Source organism: Oncorhynchus kisutch, linkage group LG25 (assembly GCF_002021735.2).
Source record: "Oncorhynchus kisutch isolate 150728-3 linkage group LG25, Okis_V2, whole genome shotgun sequence".
Lineage (NCBI taxonomy): Eukaryota > Metazoa > Chordata > Actinopteri > Salmoniformes > Salmonidae > Oncorhynchus > Oncorhynchus kisutch.
Window position 1 is genome coordinate 12522 of NC_034198.2, and position 23282 is coordinate 35803.

Below are 23282 nucleotides of genomic sequence, written 5' to 3' on the forward strand. Positions count from 1 at the left end.
TCACTAGTTTAGTCATTAATATATCGTGTTGGGCCCCTATCACCAAGGACCCCTGCATCCTGTACAGAATGTCTCCATATTGCCTGAGTTGTGGACGGTGTGCGTTTTGGGTATGGATTTTAAACTGCCCCCCCCCTCCAAGACTATCTTCCCTGGTTGTGGACAGTTCATTAACCCTCCTGCTGTCCTCGGGTCATTTTGACACCACACAGTGTTGACCCTCCCGCTGTCCTTGGGTCATTTTGACCCCATGCAGTGTTGACCATCCCGCTGTCCTTGGGTCATTTTGACCCGACACTGTGTTGATTAACCCTCCCGCTGTCGTTGGATCATTTTGACCTGACACTACAGCAGTGAAAACAATCACCTCCATGACATTATGCAACTTGAAATTTGATGACTTGTCCTAGACTGACCCCAATATTACAAAAGTGAATGGGTACATGTCCGTGCATGTCATGACATGTGGAGCAGGGGAAAAAATTACATCCATGATATTATGCAACTTGACATTTGATGACTTGTCCTAGACTGACCCCAATATTACAAAAGTGAAATGTTGCCTTTATTCATGTACCCGTGTAAGCTGTACGAAACAACAGATACTAATATTGTCATATAATATAATATTGACATGGGTACATGTCCGGACATGTGGTCTTGTCCAAGGTGCTGAAGCCATTACTGTGTGTTTCACTGCTGAACAGGTTCTAGAAAATGATATTTTCAATGTCCATCAAGTCTACGCTGATTCTGAAGAGGAAGTGGAGGATGTGTCAGAAAATGAAGATTGGGAGGAATTACAACCCAGAGCATGATGCATCATCTTCAGAGGAAGACGATATCTCTCACGCTGAAAGCGAGACTTTCCTGTCAAAAAATGGCAAAATCAAATGGTCCTCAGTGGCATATCACAAACAGGGAAGAATGGCAGAACATAAGGTCATGTAGATGACCCCAGAACCCACAATGTATGCCGTTTCCCATGCCCATGACATGGACTCAACATTCTACCTGTTTATCACACCGGCAAATATAAAAAAAATCATCCTGGACATGACAAATCTGGAGACAGCTGGAAAGGGATGGATGAGACTGACCTGCATGCCTATATAAGGCTGCTAATCTTAGCAGGTGTATACATGTCCCGAGGTGAGGCTGCCGCTAGTCTATGGGATGCAGGGACTGGAAGGGCCATTTTCAGTGCCAACATGCAACTAAAAGTATTTCACACTTACTCAAGACTGCTACGATTTCATGACCATGAGTCAAGACCTGCAAGATGTGGGACAGACAAACTGGCAGCCGTTTGAGAGGTCTGGGAAAAGTGGGTTGAGCCATACCTCTACAACCCAGGGCCTGACGTGACAGTGGATGAGCAACTGGTTCCATTCAGAGATATTAAATATATATATATATATTAAAAGTGATTTTCACCACTGACTTCTGTGACTGTTTCTGTGTGACACTGATACTAATAATTACCGATGATGCTAATCTCTTCTTGCCAAAGGTCATTGTCCTTTCCGGCAGTATATGCCCAGCAAGCCAAAAAAATATGGGATCAAGTTATGGGTGGACCTGCGACGCCAAATCCAGCAACGCTTGGAAGATAAAAGTCTACACCAGGAAGCTGACCAGTGGAGGCCCAGAGAAGAACCAGGGGATGTGGGTTGTGCTTGATGTGACAGAGGGACTGAGGGGTCACAATGTCACGTCACAATTTCTTCACTTCTTATGAACTCGGACGGCAGCTCCTGAAGAGGAATGTCACCATGGTGGGCACAGTTCGAAAGGACAAGTCTGAGCTCCCACCTGCACTGCTTGTGTCCAAGGAAAGAGAGGTCTTCTCATCAAAGTTTGCCTTCACGCCCACCACCACTCTAGTTTCCTACCTCCCAAAGAAAAACAAGAATGTGTTACTTCTGAGCACACTGCACACAGAGGCTGAAATTAGCCATCGACAGGACAGGAAGCCAGCCATGATCCTAGACTACAACTGCAACAAAGGATGTGTGGCCAACCTAGATAAGGTGATTGGAACGTACAGCAGCAGAAGGGTGACTGCCCGCTGGCCCCTGGTCATCTTCCACAACATCATTGATGTTTCCTCCTACAATGCCATTGTGATATGGAGAGAGATCAACCCGAGCTGGATGCCTCGTAAGCGCAACAAGAGCAGCTGGGAAAGGCACTTGTAACTCCATTCATGGAAAGAAGGGAGCATCTCCACTACACAGACGCATCTGCAGCAGTTGTGAAAGCTGTTCAGAGGGCTAGATCTCATGAGCAACCTGAGGAGCCCCCAGCCACTTCCCCAGCTGGGGCAAGTAAGAGGAAGAGGTGTCAGATCAGCCCACCAAAGAATGACTGTAAAACACATACTGTGTGCTGCAGGTGTAAGAAATATATCTGTAAAGGCTGTGCACATGCATACTGTCACACATGTGCTAAATGGGGGTTTAGTCAAGGCGGGTCGAGCACACGGGGTGTATACAGAATGAGAACAATGGGAGGGTTAAGCCATTTTGCCACTACTTTGGAAGTATACTTGGGGTCATTTGTCCATTTAAAGACCCATTTGTGACCAAGTTTTAACTTTTTAGGGATAGAGGGCAGCATTTTGACTTGGGATGAATTGCGTGCCCATAGTGAACTACCTCCTACTCTGTCCCAGATGCTAATATATGCATATTATTATTATGCTGGATAGAAAACCCTCTGAAGTTTCTAAAACTGTTTGAATTATGTCTGTGAGTATAACAGAACTCATAGGGCAGGCAAACTTCCAAACAGGAAGTGGAAATTCTGGGGCTGGTTTATTTTCAACTCCTCGCCTATTCACATCCCAGTAAGATATGGATCTGTTCACACTTTCTACGCCTTCCACTAGATGTCAACAGTCAGTAGAATGTGGAATGAAGCCTCTAGTGTGATGTGGGGCCCGGAAGGCAGCTATTTGAGTCAGTGGTCTGGCAGAATGCAAGTACCTTGTTAGGCACATTCCTCATGATATCACCATGCGTTCCATTACTCTGTAGACAGAAATGAATGCTCCGGTTGGAACGTTATTGGACATATATGATAATAACGTCCTGAAGATTGATTCTCTACTTAGTTTGACCAGTTTATTCGACCTGGAATATAACTTTTTGAAGTTTTCGTCCGAGTTTGCCTGGACCAGCGCCATCTTTTGGACATGTGAACTAAACGTGCTAGCAAAAGTAGCTAATTGGACACTAGTAATGGACATTAAGGAACAAAACAACGATTTATTGAGGAACTAGTATTCCTGGCACTGCATTCTGATGAAAGATCATTAAAAGGTAAGGGAATATTTATGATGCAATTTCGTATTTCTGTTGACTCCAACATAGCAGAGAAATGTTGTGTGTTTCTGACCGCGTCCCAGATTATTGCATGGTATGCGTTTTTCGTAATTCAAAAATAATAATCTGACACAGCGGTTGCATAAAGAACAAGTGTATCATTTAATTTTATGTAAAACTTGTATCTTTCGTCAAAGTTTATGATGAGTATTTCTGTTATTTGACGTAGCTCTCTGTAATTACTCCGTATATTTTAGAGGCATTTCTGAACATGGCACCAATGTAATCTGAGATTTGTGGATATAAATATGCATATTATCGAACAAAACATACATTTATTGTGTCATATGAGTGTCACCTGATGAAGATTATCAAAGGTTAGTGATTAATTTTATCTCTAATTCTGCTTTTGTGACTATCTTTGGCTGTGGAAAATGGCTGTGTGTTTTTTGGATTTGGTGTTGATCTAACATAAATATATGTTGTGTTTTCGCTGTAAAACATTTTAAAACTCGGACACGATGGGTAGATTAACAAGATGTTTATCTTTCATTTGCTGTATTGGACTTGTTAACTTCTTGACGCTACCCATCCCTGTTGTGGGATCATTTTCATCAGCAACTGCTGAATAGCATAGCACAACAGTCAAATAATATTAATAAAACATATTAATATTCATGAAATCACAAGTGCAATATTGCAAAACACAGCTTAGCCTTTTGTTAATCTCCCTGTCGTGTCAGATTTTGAAATTATGCTTTACAGTGAAAGCAATCCAAGCGTTTGTGTAAGTTTATCGATAGCCTAGCATAGCATTATGTACACTTAGCATCAGGAAGCTTGGTCACGAAAATCAGAAAAGCAATCAAATTCACCGTTTACCTTTCAAAATCTTTGGATGTTTTCACTCAAAAACTCCCAGTTACACAGAAAATTTTATTTTGTTCCATAAAGATAACCTTTATACCCAAAATACCTCAGTTTGTAAGGAGTTCTGCCTAGGGTTACAACGTTCAAGATCAGTTGTTGAGGAAATGGACGCCTCACAGCAAAAGTTGTGGGTGATTGTAGTAAGGATCGGAGAACCAATGCGCAGCGTTGTACGTGTTCATGCTCTTTTTTAAAACAAGTTAACACTGAAACAAAACAATAAATGACTTGTGAAATAACCAACCGAAACAGTTCCGTGTGGAACACAGACAAAGAAAATAAACACCTACGAAACACAAGCGGGAAAAACGACACCTGCCTCTGATTGAGAACCATACCAGGCTAAACACAAAACACAACATAGAAAATGGAACACAGGCAAACTCACCCAACTTACTCCCTGACCATACTAAAACAAAGACATAACAAAGGAACTAAGGTCTCCGGCAGCTCAGGACAGACGGGCGACTCCGGCAGCTCAGGACAGACGGGCGACTCCGGCAGCTCAGGACAGACGGGCGACTCCGGCAGCTCAGGACAGACGGGCGACTCCGGCAGCTCAGGACAGACGGGCGACTCCGGCAGCTCAGGACAGACGGGCGACTCCGGCAGCTCAGGACAGACGGGCGACTCCGGCAGCTCAGGACAGACGGGCGACTCCGGAATTGTGCTTCTCACCCTAACGGTTCTCTCACTGTCACCCAAAAGCAAATTACATTTAGGGCCAGGCTTAATTTTGGGCCTACTTTTTTCACGGTCGCTGCACTCAGAGCGAGCTACGGTCAAGCGGGGCATCTCGTTGAACTCGGCACGGCCTTGAGAATATGGAAATCCATTGCAGGCTTGTGTGTCTTTAAGCACCGCACTTTGTCACTCCATCCTTGCTGTGTGTGTGTGAGAGATAGCTTTTCTTTGACATCTGTTGGGAGAAATGACTGACTTACAGTTCATGAGGGTTGCCTAATCACACATATGAAGTTTTGAAAAGATCTGACCTTTTTCACCCTTCGAAACAGCACCTATGACACCATTTTAAGGCACTTCCGGTTTACACAGGAAGCTGAAAGTGAACACATATCCTCCTTGGGGTAGGCAATTATAGAATATTGAGTTAAGTCTCTACGTTAAGAACTGACTTATTTACAGAGGGTTTAGTGTGTGTGTGTGTGTGTTATCACAGAAATCTCGCAGAGCTCCGAAGCAGACTTTAAAAAGATTCGTATGAACACGCTGCAACTGGATTTGTAACTGTTAAAAAATATATATATTTTTGAACATCACCAATTTGACATTGTACGATTTCTCTTAAATGACGATAGATAAATGGCTGTTTCTTTTTTTATTGACACCGTAGGTTCACTTACTTTGACGTGAAGCGGTCAAATTATTTTTATATTTTCATTTTTTACCTTTAATCCCGTAAAATGGCCATAACTCAAAAAACGTTGAGGCCTAGACGCCATCTTGTTCGGGACCAACTGCCCATTATGCCAAACCTATGCTCACCAAGTTTCGTCTTCGAAGTCTTTTCCGTTTAGGAGATAAGGCCATGTCGTGATTCGTGGGTTTTAGGGTACCTGAGCACTAACTAGAAACGTACTTTGGCTTGTTGAATCAAAGTTTAGGCGTAGATTTTCGGATTGCTTTCTCTGCATGTTGAACGAGTGGATTACTCAAATCGATGGTGCCAACTAAATCGGCTTTTTGGGATATGAAGAAGGATTTTATCTGACAAAATGACACTACATGTTATAGCTGGGGCCCTTTTCCAAAAGTGAATATTTAATGAAACCTATGATTGTGGAAAATGTTGATGTGGGGCACTGTCCCTCTATGGCATACTTTCTTAGATTTTGCACTGACAACCGGACTGTTACCCACTCCCACGGATGGAAGATTGTGTTTACCAGGTTGGTGCTGCCCGGTTTTTCAGCAAGTTTGATTTGCTGAAAGGTTACTGGCAGGTGCCTTTGTCATCAAGAGCTCGTGAAATGTTTGCGATTATTATTTATTCAGGTCTTTTCTCCTATACGGTCAGGAGTTTAGGCCTACACAACGTTCCTGCTACGTTTCAGCGTCTAATGAATAGGGTGACCTCTGGCCTTGAAAGCTGTGCTGTTTATCTAGATGAGGTGGTTGTTTTATAGTGACACTTGGGAGCGCGATCTGGTGCAGATACGGACTCTGTTTGAACGTCTGACTGAGGCCTGACTCACTGTGAACTTAGCAAAATGTGCGTTTGCCCAGGCAACAGTGACCTACCTCGGCAGAGTGGTCGGGCAGGGTCGTGTTCTCCCGGTGCGGGCTAAAGTGGCCACTATCGATCTGTTTCCACTGCCCACCACCAAGAAGGAGCTACAATGCTTCCTAGGTATGGTTGGGTATTATCGTGGGTTTTGCTTCAACTTCTCCACAGTTGTAGCACCTCTGACTGATCTGTTGAAGGAGAGGGCTGATTTAATCTGGTCTTCCTGCTGTCAGAGTGCTTTTGAAAATGTGAAACTGCTTCTTAGTTCTGACCCTGTGTTGGCTGCCCCAAGATTGGAACTCCCTTCAGCCTTTATGTGGATGCCAGCAACTTAGGGGCAGGTGTAGTGTTGCTTCAAGCAGATGGGGGTGTTGAACATCCTGTTAGTTATTTCTCCCGAAAGTTTAACTATTCAGTGGGGGAGAAAGAGGCCCTTGCTTTAATCTGGGCATCAAAGCATTTTGAGGTATATGTGTGGTCCCTATTGTGGTTTACACTGACCACAACCCCCTTAATTTCCTGCACAGCATGCTTTGCCCAAATCGCAGGATTATGCACTGGTGTTTGTTCCTGCAGGCGTTCCATTTGGATGTAATACATGTAAAAAGTGTGGGTAATGTGGTGGCTGATGCGCTTTCCCAATTATTATATTTTCATTTGGTTATCTTAACAGGGTTTATTTTGTCCTTCCTGTTGCTCTGGCTTCTGCTCTCCTGTCACTTGGTCTCCATTTCTTTCTCTTAAATTGTTGCTTCCAGGTACCGTGGTTTCTGAGGTTGGTTGGGGTCAGGTGATTTGGTTGGGTTGGTATCATGGGCATACGATAGGCCTCTTACCTTTATGGTTTGTATACTATTTTGTGTCTGAACCTTTATTGTTTATGGTTTTTGATCCGTTGTATTGGTGCATTTGTGTGGTTGTTTTTTTTCAGGTCTGTGTTAGTTCCTGCTTTTCATAGGAGTGTGTGTTGTACCCTCTCGGTTTCCCTGCCTCCTCCTCTGTGTTTATATTTGCAGATTGGGGACAGGTGGATCTGATTGGGTAGTTAAGGTGACAAGTTGCACCTGGGTTTGGGATAAACTAGGTGATAAAAGGTCCTGGTGCCCAGTCCTGCCTCTCTCTCTCTCTCTCTCCACAAGCACCATTTTGTTTTGTGATCTGGTTTATTTGTTTTTGATTAGATGCACCTTTAACACTTACACACATTTTAAATTCATCCATGCATCTCCATTACATCCCTCACATGCCTACTTTCACACTTCACAAGTTAGTTTCTTGTTCAAATCTAGGCTAAGCACTATGCCTCCCTCAACAGTCATATGTCGGACAACATCCCTTATTGTACAAGTAATATCCATAATATCCCTCCCAGGAACGCTGTCCGTCTGACTCAGATATGATACTCCCCATCACTTTATTAACACGGTTAGCGAAAAACCTTGCCAAAATCTTATCAGTATTCCGTGAACTTAAAGGCCTCAAATTTTCCAGCTTCTCCCTGCTCCATTGGTTTTATAATATTTAACAATCCCTAATTTCCCTCATTTAAAAACAATAGAAACAACCATGAATACATTTATTTTTTCTTGTAAAACATCTGTAAAAGCCATTTCAATTGTGTACAAATGATTTAACAAAAGTAAAACATGTTTAAAAACAAAATTTGTTTAAAAAAGTGCTATTCTGATTTCAATAACCGTCCTGTCCTTCAGCGGTTCAGCAGAGCCGGATGGGCCACGTTGCGCCAAACCGCTGTGGGCTCGCCTGTAGCAAGCCCGTGCACTGGACACACTGGTTCCCGCTCCTGCAAAAGAGAGAGAAGAGCACGATGTATAGCTCAAACGGTTACTGCCTCTTTTTCCAGTTAAAAATGTCTTAACTTCTGGAGCTGGGTATAGTGTGCAGAGAGCAGGAAAGAGACTGGGGCTCGCAGGTCGACTGGGCTCAGCCTCAGGGTTCTGAGGTAAGATCCCAGCCAGAACTGCGTGAGGGCCTGGGTCTTGTTGTTGACCGGGGAGGTGGCAAGAGTCAGATGTAACACTGTGTAGTGGTTGCCCAGGAACAAGTAGAGGTCAGGCAAGCCTTTCCCCCCCTTGGACCTGGGCCTCTTGACCACCTCCCTCTCAGCCTCTGAGGGCTCGATCAAAATCTAAATTTAGGACTACAAGCCGCATGTTTCGGTCTCTCGCATAACAGATGGCATCTCGGATCAGTATCAGGCTGTCCGTGATCTTCCTTCTGGGAAAGGCACAGGTTTGGTCCGGGTGGATCACCTTCCCTAAAACAGAAGACATTGAATGTTAGAACCTTAGTAAAAAGTTTACAGTCAAAATTTAAAAGGGTAATCGGTCTCCAGTTTGTCTTGTGTAAAAGAGTCACAATCCCTACTCTAAACTGTCAGGTAGTTTGTCAAGTTGTTCAAAGTCAGTAAAGACAGAAGTTTGTCGGCTAAGACATCCCAAAAGTTCAGATAAAACCCTAAGGGGAGGCTGTCCTCCCCTGGTGACTTACCCCTCTTAAAATGTTTCAGTCCTTTATCAATTTCTGTCATTGTCAGGTCTTTTGTCAGGTTGTCTGTGTTGTGTAAGGTCCTGTCAATGTATGTTAAAATGTCCCCCATGGTTTCCTCACACAAATATTTTACTCCAAACAGTTCCCCATAAGCATCCTCGACTACTTCTTTTATTCCATCTGTTTTTAAAACCCATCTTTGTTTTTAATCCTGTCATTGTCCTACCCTTTCTAACTATTTTCTTGAAGTGCCTCGTACACTTCTCCCCTTCTAATTCCCTCTCCTTACTTCTTAAAATAACCCCGTACTTTTCTGTTTTGCTAAAAATGCAATTTCCTTCTTTAATTTCATGGTTAAAATTTAAAATCAAAGACATCAGATGATTAAAAGGTTCTATTAAAACTCTCAGCAAAAAAAACAAACCACCACAAATACTCAAAACAAGGCATTTAAATCACAAAACAAACGGAAACCCAAAATTATAACCCAGGGAAGCACCGTCCCTTCCTTAGGCGGCCCGCTAGGACATGGGCTGCCACCTTGTAGTCTGCGCACAATAGCGTAATGGGCCTGTAGTTCCCTAGGTTATACTTTCCCCTTTCTTGAAAAGCAGTGTCAAGACCCCAGAACCCCTGATACATACACTCCTTTTTTTCCCCGAAAGAAAATCTCTGCCCAAAATTTTCCAAAAGGTAACATAAAGGATGCCTATCGTAACCTGGAACCTTGTCGGTTGGTAAAACCCACAAAGCAGCCTCAACCTCCGCAAGCTCGAAAGGGCGGTCAAGATCAGAGGCTGGCTATGGGGGAACCTTTTCCCTCAAAAACCCTAAGAAGACATGTTCTGTTGAACCATCTATGTCCTTCTCCCTAAAATATTATTGGTAGGAGGACACTGCTTCTACCATGCCCTTGGGGTCAGAAACCATTCCCCCCTTCTGTTTGCAGCTGAGCAATACCTGCTTTGGCACGGTCATCTTTAACCTGTTTTAAAAAATATGAGCTGCTAGCCTCCCCAAACTCGAACTTGTCTGTTTGACACCTAAAGAGAAAGTCCCTGGCCTTCCCCTGAAAATACAGCCCCAACTTACTTTTTAAAACCTCCATCCTCTCCACATCACTCCCCTCACCCTTGTTCTCAGCTGACACCAAGGCAATCAGCTCCCCCTGAAGCCGTTGAAAAACCTCCCTATCTGTACGGGCCGTAGTGCCACAATGCAAAATGGCCAGGGTGCGCACATTGCGGTTTACACACCCCCACCATTCGACTAGGGAACCAAAAAATGGCTTGAGGTCACCCAATATCTCATAATGGGATTTAAAAGCCTGCCTAAAAGAAAGATATGCCAAAATGTGGGATTTGAATTCTCTGCCAAAAATTGGCACTTCTACCGAGAACACTACCTGGGCTGGAGAAACGGTGACTTGCGAGACTGGCACAGATAGTTAAAAAAAAAAAAATCTATAAGACTACGGAAACCCCTTGTGATTTCCCATGTCATACCCTCCTCCCCATTGGGGTCATTGAATCTGAAATAGTCCCTAAAAGAAAAAAATTTAACCACAGAAACCAAATAGGGTAGGCTAAAGTCTCCAGTGCTTTTGAAGGAGTCAATGAAATCCCCGCCCAAAACCACAGTTCTGTTAGTAATGCCAACATCTGGCAGGAACAAAAAAATATATATTCTACCTCGAGGTTCAGCAGGTGCCCACTCCAGTCTGCATCAACTACTAAAACACTCCCCTGTATGACAGAAAAAGAACCCACCAAACAAAATCCCCACCCCAGAGGAGTGCACCCTCCCAATCCCCATCTGGACTCTCCCTTCATCCACCCCCTTGAAAAAACTGAAACATCCCCCATGTCCCTTAAGCATGTATTGTTTTAGGCCAATTCTGACCTTTGAAGCTACCATCCTCTCATCGATGGAAACGTTCTGGGCAGGCTGAAAATAGGTTTTGCAGGCCTCAACGATGCTGGGGTAGAGGTTTTATTTTGCAGAGCCTATCAAACCTTGCTGTGCCTCTCTTCTTCTCGGTCACTGATATGAAGCGCCCGTGAGATTGTCAGAAACCTTTTGCATGATATGACAGTGGAGGGGAAAGGCAGTTGATAGAGGGGAGCGGTTTTCCAGTAGTCTTTCAGGGTTTTTAGCTTCACAAGATCCATGTAAATGACCATTGACAAGAAACATCTGACATGGAAATGGGCTTCCATCCCTCTTTCTTGCCTGCCTGCTTCTTAGCACCATACTTATTTGTGTTCGACACCAGGGAATCAACAGCTGCTGAGGTGAAAAACAGCTGAAAAAGTTGCATGGGACTGTACTTGGAGGTTATATCCAGCTGAGGTCCCGATGGACTTTTTGGTCTGAATACTGGAGGTGTAGGCAACACCTCCTCCAGCACAGAGTGCCAATGACCCTTCTCCTCTCTGATTGCAGGTTTAGCTCTTCTTCTTCTCAATCAGAATCGGAGGGACTGTGAAATAAAGACACAGAAACACAGATTATATACATAGTAGGGAACATAAATAACTAAGGTGAGGTTCCGTTCCATATTTAGATAAAATACATCTAATATTTACAGACAGACACACACCCACAATGTGGAGCCATGTGGAGCCACTTCAAACATTTCATTACTGAATATATATATATATATGTCAGATAAAATACATGTAAAACATATCTAATATATACAGAAACACAGATTATATACAGAGTAGGGAACATAAATAACTAAGGTGAGGTTCCGTTCCATATTTAGATAAAATACATCTAATATTTACAGACAGACACAATGTAGAGCCATGTGGAGCCACTTCCAACATTTCATTACTGAATATATATATATATATATGTCAGATAAAATACATGTAAAACATATCTAATATATACAGAAACACAGATTATATACAGAGTAGGGAACATAAATAACTAAGGTGAGGTTCCGTTCCATATTTAGATAAAATACATCTAATATTTACAGACAGACACACACCCACAATGTAGAGCCATGTGGAGCCACTTCCAACATTTCATTACTGAATATATATATATATATATGTCAGATAAAATACATGTAAAACATATCTAATATATACAGAAACACAGATTATATACAGAGTAGGGAACATAAATAACTAAGGTGAGGTTCCGTTCCATATTTAGATAAAATACATCTAATATTTATAGACAGACACACACCCACAATGTAGAGCCATGTGGAGCCACTTCCAACATTTCATTACTGAATATATATATATATATGTCAGATAAAATACATGTAAAACATATCTAATATATACAGAAACACAGATTATATACAGAGTAGGGAACATAAATAACTAAGGTGAGGTTCCGTTCCATATTTAGATAAAATACATCTAATATTTACAGACAGACACACACCCACAATGTGGAGCCATGTGGAGCCACTTCCAACATTTCATTACTGAATATATATATATATATATGTCAGATAAAATACATGTAAAACATATCTAATATATACAGAAACACAGATTATATACAGAGTAGGGAACATAAATAACTAAGGTGAGGTTCCGTTCCATGTTTAGATAAAATACATCTAATATTTACAGACAGACACACACCCACAATGTGGAGCCATGTGGAGCCACTTCCAACATTTCATTACTGAATATATATATATATATATGTCAGATAAAATACATGTAAAACATATCTAATATATACAGAAACACAGATTATATACAGAGTAGGGAACATAAATAACTAAGGTGAGGTTCCGTTCCATATTTAGATAAAATACATCTAATATTTACAGACAGACACACACCCACAATGTGGAGCCATGTGGAGCCACTTCAAACATTTCATTACTGAATATATATATATATATATGTCAGATAAAATACATGTAAAACGTATCTAATATATACAGAAACACAGATTATATACATAGTAGGGAACGTAAATCACTAAGGTGAGGTTCTGTTCCGTTCCATGTTTAGATAAAACACATCTAATATTTACAGACAGACACAATGTAGAGCCATGTGGAGCCACTTCCAACATTTCATTACTGAATATATATATATATATATATATATGTCAGATAAAATACATGTAAAACATATCTAATATATACAGAAACACAGATTATATACAGAGTAGGGAACATAAATAACTAAGGTGAGGTTCTGTTCCATATTTAGATAAAATACATCTAATATTTATAGACACACACCCACAATGTGGAGCCATGTGGAGCCACTTCCAACATTTCATTACTGAATATATATATATATATGTCAGATAAAATACATGTAAAACATATCTAATATATACAGAAACACAGATTATATACAGAGTAGGGAACATAAATAACTACGGTGAGGTTCTGTTCCATATTTAGATAAAATACATCTAATATTTACAGACAGACACAATGTAGAGCCATGTGGAGCCACTTCCAACATTTCATTACTGAATATATAAAAATATGTCAAATAAAATAAAATATCTCCAACTCAAATGAATAATATTTGATATTATTAATTTCAAACAATGGCATGAGAATTCCTTATCAATCGAGAATTGCATCTTCTCCATACAGAAATATCTCCTGAAATTGGGAGTCCAAACTTGTCTCACAATCTGATACATCTTCTTATAACTCTGGGTCACATCTTCTTATAACTCTGGGTCACTTTCTCTATCAATCTCGTAAATAATATCATGTAGATCTGTATACCTGGACTTTGCCTTTGATTTTCCAGATTTAGTCGCCATAATTCTTTCAATAAAATAGCAGAAAATGTTCTTGACTCAATACTGCTTCGCGCAAACAAGGTGTCTCCTTTGGGTAGAAATTTCCATGGCGAATGGCTGTGTTACGCTCGACTTTCGTTCAAGAGCTGGTCTTCCCGGATATAAACATTAGATATTGCCGTTTACCTCAGCTCATTGGCGATCTACCAAGCTAGATTTCAAGACGATCAGTGGTGATTGGGCAGAAATACAGTCATTCAAAGAAGCACTGGTGATATCATTGGCGCGCAGGAGGTCATTGTTTGGTGTGTTCAAATCAGTTCCTTTCGGTCAATACGCCCCGTAAAAAGAACCCTCATGTGTGGTTGTGTTACTAACAAACAGAGGATGTGTTTGATGAAACCAACCCTGACTAGATAAACGTACATGTAGTGTGAGTAATTGCATCGAATGTTTCGTTGAAGGATACAGAATTCATGACTCAAGCAGTTTACAAAATGTGTCGTGTTATGCTGTAAAAATGGATTTAATCGAACAAAACAACCATTTATTGTGAAGATTGGACCTTTTTGTATTGCCAAAAGAAGATCTTCAAAGGTAATTGATTATTTTATTGCTATTTCTGACTTTTGTGACGCTAATGCTTGGTTGGAAAATGGTAGTAATATGTGTGTGGCGTGCTGTCGTCAGATTATCGTAAGGATTGCTTTCTCCAATCCTTTTTTTTTTCAAATCTGACACTGCGGTTGGATTAAGAGGAAGTTAAGCTTTTAAATGATGTTAGATACATGTATTTACAAGAATGTTTAATATTACGAATTGTGCATTTAGTATCTTTGCGATATGCTATTTCACTGGATGTTAGCCTATGCGGGACGCTAACGTCCTGCATAGCCTAGAGAGGTTAAATAAACCTCTTGTAAAAAGAGAACCTGGAAGGAGACACAGGAAAGGTACTGAAACACCCCTTTCTTCCCCATATCCCTTAACCTGTAGTGACGCCCAGCCCGTGAACGGGACCGTTATCATCATCTGACACTAATTAGCATAACGCAACGGACACAAATCTTCCTAAAATCTTCCTATTCATGAAAATCACAAGTGAAATCTATTGGAACACAGCTTAGCCTTTTGTTAATCACCCTGTCAGCTCAGATTTTCAAAATATGCTTTACAGCCAACGCTAGACAAGCATTTGTGTAAGTTTATCATAGCCTAGCATAGCATTATGCCTTGCTAGCAGCAGGCAAACTTGTCACGGAAATCAGAAAAGCAATGAAATTAAATCGTTTACCTTTGATGAACTTCGGATGTTTTCACTCACGAGACTCCCAGGTAGACAGCCAAAGATTATTTTTTGTAGGCGAAATAGCTCCGGTTGTTCTTCACGTTTGGCTGAGAAATCGCCGGGAAATTGCAGTCACCACAACGCCGAAAAATATTCCAAATTAGCTCCATAATATCGACAAATATGGCAAACGTTGTTTAGAATCCATCCTCAAGGTGTTTTTCTAATATCTATTCAATAATATATCAGTCAGGACAATTTGTTTTTCACTCTGACCGATTGGAGTAATTGCTACCTCTGTATTTTACGCGAGAATCTCTCTCGGAGCCACCATGTGACCACTTACGCAATGTGGCTGCCTACAGCTATTCTTCAACAGAAATGCGTAAAACTACATCACAATGCTGAAGACACCTTGGGGAATACGTAGAAAGCGTAAGCTTGTTGATGGTACATTCACAGCTGAATAGGGAGTCATTGGAACGCAGCGCTTTCAAAACCTGGGGCACTTCCGGATTGGATTTTTCGTTTTTCGAAATTGTTTCGATTTTATGTCAATTCATCATGTGTAAGAACTATATGAATATACATTTGTAAAATTGTATTATCATAATTATTTTTTTACTTGTGCATAAGGAATATGATTTGTCCATTTGCAATATGATTTCATAGGAAGTCAAAAGTCAAAGTCAAAAGTCACTTTTTTGGGGGCCAAATACCACAAGAAATTTGACATGCTCAAAAATCCTGCAGAAATGCAAAATTGACTGGCCAGATGAACTCGGGATGGCCTGGCAGTGATAGTTGCTCCTTTCCATCGCTCATTATGTCCATTTGTTAATGTTTTCTTACTTTTGCAAAGTCAATGGGCATTTGCAATATGGTTCAATGGGCAGGTACCATCACGAATTTGTCATGCTATAAAAATCCTGCAGGAATGTGAAATTGACTGGCCTGATGAACACAGGATGGCCTGGCAGTGATAGTTGCTCATTTCCATCGCTCGTTGTGTTGACTTCATCATGTCCATTTTGTGATGTTTTTTCACTGTTGAATCATATTGCAAGTGTACGTGCATTGTTGTGCAACTGGTAACCCAAAAATAAAAATATGGTGATTTCATTATGTCCATTTGTTTATGTTTTTTACTTTTGCAAAGTCACTGGGCATTTGCAATATGGTTGAATGGGCAGGTACCATCACGAATTTGTCATACTATAAAAATCCTGCAGGAATGTGAAATTGACTGGCCCGATGAACTCGGGATGGCTGGGCAGTGATTCTGGTTAATCTCAGTCGCTCGTTAGGGTTGATTTCAGAATGTCACTTTGGTGATGGTACCTCACTGTTTAAACATATTGCAAATGGACAAGAGTCACCAGCAAGTCACCATCCGTCAGTCAATTAGATATCATTCTGACACCAAACTGATACCAACTATCACATACTTCAGAGCTGGCCCAAAATTCACAACGCCTTCGGTTCAAACCATAAAAAAAACATAAAACACGTAGTTACGTTCTAGCTGCGGGTCCATTTCTTATGTTATGTGTAGGCCTAGCTGAGGCGACCCCGAATCCCAAGTTTCGGCTCGATCGGTCATTTGGTGTCCGAGCAAAACCCTAATTGGTGCTGAAAATACACTTTTTTCCATGACTTGCTACGGGGTCCTTGAATGAGCTATCGGACAGAAACGTTGGGGTCCGTCTCTATGGAACGAGACGGTCACAATGCACCTAGTCTTGCGTTTCTGAGACTTTTCTAAATGTCGTCATTTTCGTAACGGTCAAAATGAATTTAAGTCATTGCAAATGTACGAGGCTGTTTCTCGGTCCGAGAACCTTCTAGAGCCACGTAACTCACCACGCACTATTGACCGGAGGTCTAGAACAGGTTTCTAAAGTTTCGGAACTCTAGGTCTGACGGTTCTTTTTTAGCTCGAACAAAGCTAACTATTGCAGTCACTGTCTGACTCTACGCACCCCAATACGTCCCTCCATCCAAGTTGTGTTTTAGGGTGATTTATTTTTCCTTTGAAATTTTATGGGAAAATGACTGATTTACAGTTCATGGGGGTTGCCTAATCACATATGAAGTTTTGGAAAGATCTGACTTTTTTAACCCCTCGAAACAGCCCAAGAGACACCAATTATGGCACTTCCGGTTGGCACAGGAAGCTATAAATCAACACATATCCTCATTGGGGTATGCTTTTACAGAATCCTGAGTTTTAAGTCCTTATGTTAAGAACTGACTGATTTACACAGGGTTGAATGCACTATGTCTATCAAACTGCAGGCAGTGTATGGATCAACACTGATAAGGTGATTTCAACCACTTCCGGTTGCTTCAGGAAGCTTAGAATCTACACAGGTAGACCTCATAGTGGTCTGATGGACTGTCATAGAAGACAGGTTCATTAGGCATTCATAACCCACATAGGCTTCAGGTTGAATTTAGAGGTGCAGGCAATGTATTCCTATGGGGAGAGAAGTCAATGCAAACGGTTTGATGTAAACACCTTCTTTTAACTGTTAAGGGTTAATGCCACACGGTCAAGGTTAGGCTTGCACGGATCGGGAGGACCTCAGGAACGTACCTGAGGTCGAATTGTGCTTCTCACCCTAACGGTTCTCTCACTGCCACCCAAAATCAAATGACATTGTGGGGCAGGCTGCATTTTGGGCCTTCTTTTTTTCAAGGTCGCTGCACTCAGAACGAGCTACGTTCAAGCGGGGCGTCTCGTTGAACTCGGCACAGTCTGGAGACTATGGTGATGCCATTTTTTGTGTTGATTTCAGAATGCCATTTTGGTGATGGTCCCTCTCCGTTTAAACACATTGCAAATGTACAAAAGTCAACTAGCAAGTCAGTGTCCATCAGTCAATTAGATGTCATTATGACACCAAACTGATATCAATTGACACCAAACCCACTTTTTCCTACTCATTTAGAAGCCAACTATCACATATGTCAGAGCAGGCCCATAATTCACAGCGCCTTCGGTTTCAAACATAATAAAAACGTAAAACACATAGTTACGTTCTAGCTGCGGGTCCAGGTCGGACATTATGTGTAGGCCTATGTGAGGCGATCCCGAGTTTCGGCTCGATAGGTCCTTCGGTGCCCGAGTAAAACCCTAATTGGTGCTGAAAATCCACTTTTTTCCATGCCTTGCTACGGGGTCCTTGAATGAGCTATCGGACAGAAACGTTGGGATCTGTCTCTATGGGCCGAGCCGGTTTCAATGCACCTAGCCTTGCGTCTCTGAGACTTTTCTAAATGTCGTCATTTTTGTAATGGTCAAAATGAATTGAAATCATTGCAAATGTACGAGGCTGTTTCTCGGTCTGAGAACCTTCTAGAGCCACCTAACTCACCACGCACTATCGACCGGAGGTCTAGAACAGGATTCTAAAGTTTCGGAACTCTAGGTCTGACGGTTCTTTTTTAGCTCGAACAAAGCTAACTATTGCAGTCACTGTCTGTCTCTACGCACCCCAATACGTCCCTCCATCCAAGTTGTGTTTTAGGGTGATTTATTTTTCCTTTGAAATTTTATGGGAAAAAGGACTGATTTACAGTTCATGGGGGTTGCCTAATCACATATATGAAGTTTTGGAAAGATCTGACTTTTTTAACCCCTCGAAACAGCCCAAGAGACACCAATTATGGCACTTCCGGTTGGCACAGGAAGCTATAAGTCAACACATATCCTCACTGGGGTATACTTTTACAGAATCCTGAGTTTTAAGTCCTTACGTTAAGAATTGACTGATTTACACAGGGTTGAATGCACTATGTCTATCAAACTGCAGGCAGGGTATGGATAAACACTTTTAGGGTGATTTTAACCACTTCCGGTTGGTCCAGGAAGCTTAGAATCAACACAGGTAGACCTCGTAGTGGCCTGATGGACTGTCATCGAAGACAGGTTCATACGAGATTCATAACCCACATAGGCTTCAGGTTGAATTTAGGGGTGCAGGCAATGTATTCCTATGGGGAGAGAAGTCAATGCAAACTCTTTGAAGGGTTAATGCCACACGGTCAACGTTAGGCTTGCACGGATCGGGAGGACCTTAGGAACGTACCTGAGGTCGAATTGTGCTTCTCATCCTAACGGTTCTCTCACTGTCACCCAAAAGCAAATGACGTTGTGGGGCAGGCTTCATTTTGGGCCTACTTTTCTAATGGTCGCTGCGCTTAGACCGAGCGAACTACGGTCAAGCGGGATATCTCGTTGAACTCGGCACTGCCTAGAGATTATGTTTATGCCATTGCCTGCTCTCTGTGTCTTTGAGCACCGCACTTTATCACTCCATCCTTGCTGTGTGTGTGTGTGAGAGCTTTTCTTTGACATCTGCTGGGAGAAATGACTGATTTACAGTTTAGGAGGGTTACCTAGTCACACATATGAAGTTTTGGAGAGATGTGACCTTTTTAACCCTTGGAAACTGCCACTGTGACACCATTTAAGGCACTTCCGGTTGGCACAGGAAGCTATAAATAAACTCATATCCTGATTGAGGTATGCCTTTACATAATCCTGAGTTTTAAGTCTTTACGTTAAGAACTGAGTTATTTACGGAGGGTTTAGTGAGTGTGTGTTATTTCAGAAAATCATAAAAAATCACAGAAATCTCGCAGAGCTCCGCAGCACACTTTAAAAAGATTCGTAAGATCACCCTGCAACTGGATCTGTAACCGTTGAAAAAAAAAAAACCTATCCGTGAACATCACCAATCTGTCGTTGTACGATTTCTCTTAAATGACGATAGATAAATGGCTGTTTTTTTTTTTATTGACACCGGAGGCTCCTTGACTTTGACGGGAAGTGGAAAAATAATTTCTCTATTTTCATTTTGGACCTTTAATCCCAGATAAATGGCCATAACTCAAAAACCGTTGAGGCCTAGACGCCATCTTGTTCGGGGCCAACTGCCAATTATGCCAAACCTACGCTCAACGAGTTTTGGCTTCGAAATATTTTCAGTTTTCGAGATAAGGCCCCGTCGTGAATCGTGATGTTTTGTCCAATAGCAATATGATTGCTTATGCCCTCTTGTGGGAATTTCCGGGACAGCGGCAAAATGACCAAAATCGTATTTTTGTAAAACGGAAACCGAATGTCCGACAAAGTTCATTTGATGACTTCCCGGTAGGTCCGGCCCTGCCGCTCGGCCCGACGCCGTCCGCAAATTTTACAAACGATTTCGGACGTCTAGTAAGGGACCGTACATTTCCAATATGGACTTTCTCACTAACCATATGGCACCTGCCGAAATCTTCCCTTAAGGTATGGAAGCGCAGGAACCAAACAGAACCCCTGGACCTGATCCCCAGACCCCCCCATCAAGGCTTCATAGACCGCCAGTGCAAGAAACTTCAAAAACAACTGGATCCTGGGTCTCAGCCCCCACATCTGACCATTCATCCCCGGTATCAGGGTTCAGCACTGTAAACCGGTTGGAGATGGCCACCAATGGCCTCCTGTGCTTTCCACCATCACCCGGTCAGTGACCCTCCTCTTCTTCCTTTTCCCCTTGTACACCATCCCGGACTCTCTATTGTCCTAAGATACCTACCCAGTCGACCCGCTAGCCGAAGATGACCTCATCTTTCACAATGGTTCAGGTAGCCGAGTCTTCTGACATTTCACTCAGTAGACTATCCTCCCAGGCTCCAGTCAGCAGCTCCATCTCCTCAAGTCCCCTTCGGACCTCCTTTACTGCAGCTTCACCTGGGGCTTTCGCCACCTCCGCTGCTGCCAATCAAATTTCCTTAAGAACTTCCTCTATTTGCCGGAGAGGAGAGCCCGCACCACCTTCCTCGAGGCCATCACCGGCTGCCTCCGCGTAGGTCCATTGTCTATTTGGGCAGTCTTTAAACAAGTGGCCCTGCTTCCCACAGCCATTGCAGACTTGCGCCTTGACCTGGTTTCCCACAGTTTCTGCACTTCAGCAGGTTGCACCCCGTGGTCAAATGACCAAAGCTACGGCAGTGTCTGAATTAAACAGGTAACCCCGGTCCGCTTCAATGGAGAAATAGGCTGGTGGGTGAACCAACTTATGGACACCTTCCGGATCCCTGTTCAGTCCGACACGGAACTGTCTCCTCCCTGACCAGATCCCATAGGTACCGTACCCCAGGACTCACTTTCCCAAACCGGCATAGGAAAGCCCCGAATCTGTCATCTCCCACATAGGGATTGTAAATGTGCACGGTGATGATCTTTAAATCCAACCGGCACAAGGGAAAAACCTGAATGTTTGAGAAAGGCTGCCTTCTCTGTGCAGGTGAAATGGCTGGAAACAGGGGTCCCCATGAAGGGCGCTTCGCCCTTCTTTCAGTTTGAATGTTTCTTCTTTTTTTCTCTTTCCTTCTTCTTCTGCTAGCTTTTCACATAGCTTTGTATTTTTCCCCTTGACAATGGGAGAAAAGTGTTGCACCGTTCCCGGAGGTACTGCAATACCGGGTCGATGCGTGGAGCGGACGGAGCAAGCCCCATTTCCGACTCCCTGTTCAAAAAATCAATTTAATATGTAGTCCCCCGATGGGGGACGTATCAGATATTAAACTGATAAGAACAGATTTTTTTGTAATAAAATATATTTATTACTTTCAAAACCAAACAATAACCTTCCAAAATTCAATCAACTTAATACTAACAAACTACAAATAATCTTTCCAAAACTAATAAACTATAACCAAAACCAAAAACCACTAACAAATATCCAATGACCTACCCACTACCCCATATATACCACCTATAATACCACCAAATCTCCAGTGCTCCCCTTCTCTATCCCTGCCAACTGTGACCCCACCTCCACTCCTAAATCCCCTAAATCCCCCCCATCTACCACCATCCCCCTTCCCCCCCACTCAAATCCATCACCCCTCCCTCCTCCGGACTCCTGACCGGGGATGTCACACCCCCAAATAGGAAGCCCGTCTCTCCCTCCATCATCCAGGTATTGGCCATACATGGGAGGTCAAGTTCAGCCAGGGGCTTAAAAGTTGAGGAAGATGGAGCCCACGAGGGCCCCGCTACCTCTCCACCCCCCCGCTCTGCCCTCTTACCGCCCCTCCTCCTCCTGCCGTCCACACGCTCCCCTTTTTTTGTCCTCTTGCAAGGCGGAGCATTCAGCAAGGGTCTTTGATAAATAAAGTCACTCACCTGCTCGTCCTTTATCTTTTCCCCCTCTACCAATCCCCCACCATCCCTCTCAACTCTTCCACCCTTTCCCTCACCACATCACTTTTCCCCCAGTCCTTCACACCCTCTTGCCCTTCCTCCTCTCCCTCTGTTCCGGCCACCTCTCCTTCCATCCCAGCCACCTCTCCTTCCTTTCCGACCACCTCTCCTTCCATCCCAGCCACCTTTCCTTCCATCCCGGCCACCTCCTCTCCTTCCATCCCGGCCACCTCTCCTTCTGTCCCGGCCCTCTCCTCCTCCTCCCTCCGACTCCTTCTGCTCAGTCCTTCCACCCCCTTCTTCCAGCTCCTCTCTTCCTCCATCCTCCGCTCTCGCTCCCCCCCAGCTGCAGACGCGTATGACCTCCGCCGAGCCGGGCAGTCCCGCCACAGGTGCGCTACCGAGCCACACCCGTGGCATTTCCTTGGCTCGACACAGTCCCTGGCCTCGTGCTCTTCTGATCCACAGAACCTGCATCTCCTGGTGTTACACGAGGCCAGGACATGGCCATAGGCCATACACCGCCTGAAGAACGGAGGCTGACGGGCATAAAACAATGTCCCCCTGTCAGCCCCCAGGGAGAACATAGCCGGAGGATGGAGGTACCCTCCGAATCCACTTGGGTCTTCTCTACGAAGAGCCTGGTATCTTCTCTTCCCAGTTCAGAACCCAAGAGAGTCTTTGAGGAGCCTTCCTGAGGAGATGTTATCCATATACCTCCCCAGAAAGGCCCTCACCTCATCAGTCACATGTGGGTTGTACATCGTCACAGTAACCACTCTAAAGTTACTTTTTGCCAAGTTCGTCACTTTATAATAACACATCGGCTTTGTCTCACTCACTTCTTTAACCTTCTTCTTGCTTTCCCTCTCTATGAAAAGTCACATCGAAAGCCCTCTCCGTTGGATTTTCCTGTAAACATAACACATCCTTTACTTCGAGCTTCAGTTTCCCCATCAATATGGTTCTTCCAAAAATGTCTCTCCCGAAGGGCTCCATATCTTTGTCACTCCA

General features: G+C 43.0%; 2 pseudogenes; one reads left to right on the forward strand and one right to left on the reverse strand.

The window, feature by feature from the left end:
- The first annotated feature begins 717 nt into the window (after positions 1–717).
- LOC116357421 (piggyBac transposable element-derived protein 4-like) lies at positions 718–22966 on the forward strand (annotated as a pseudogene).
- Positions 21509–21682, reverse strand: LOC116357505 (uncharacterized; annotated as a pseudogene).
- Positions 22967–23282: the final 316 nt, after the last annotated feature.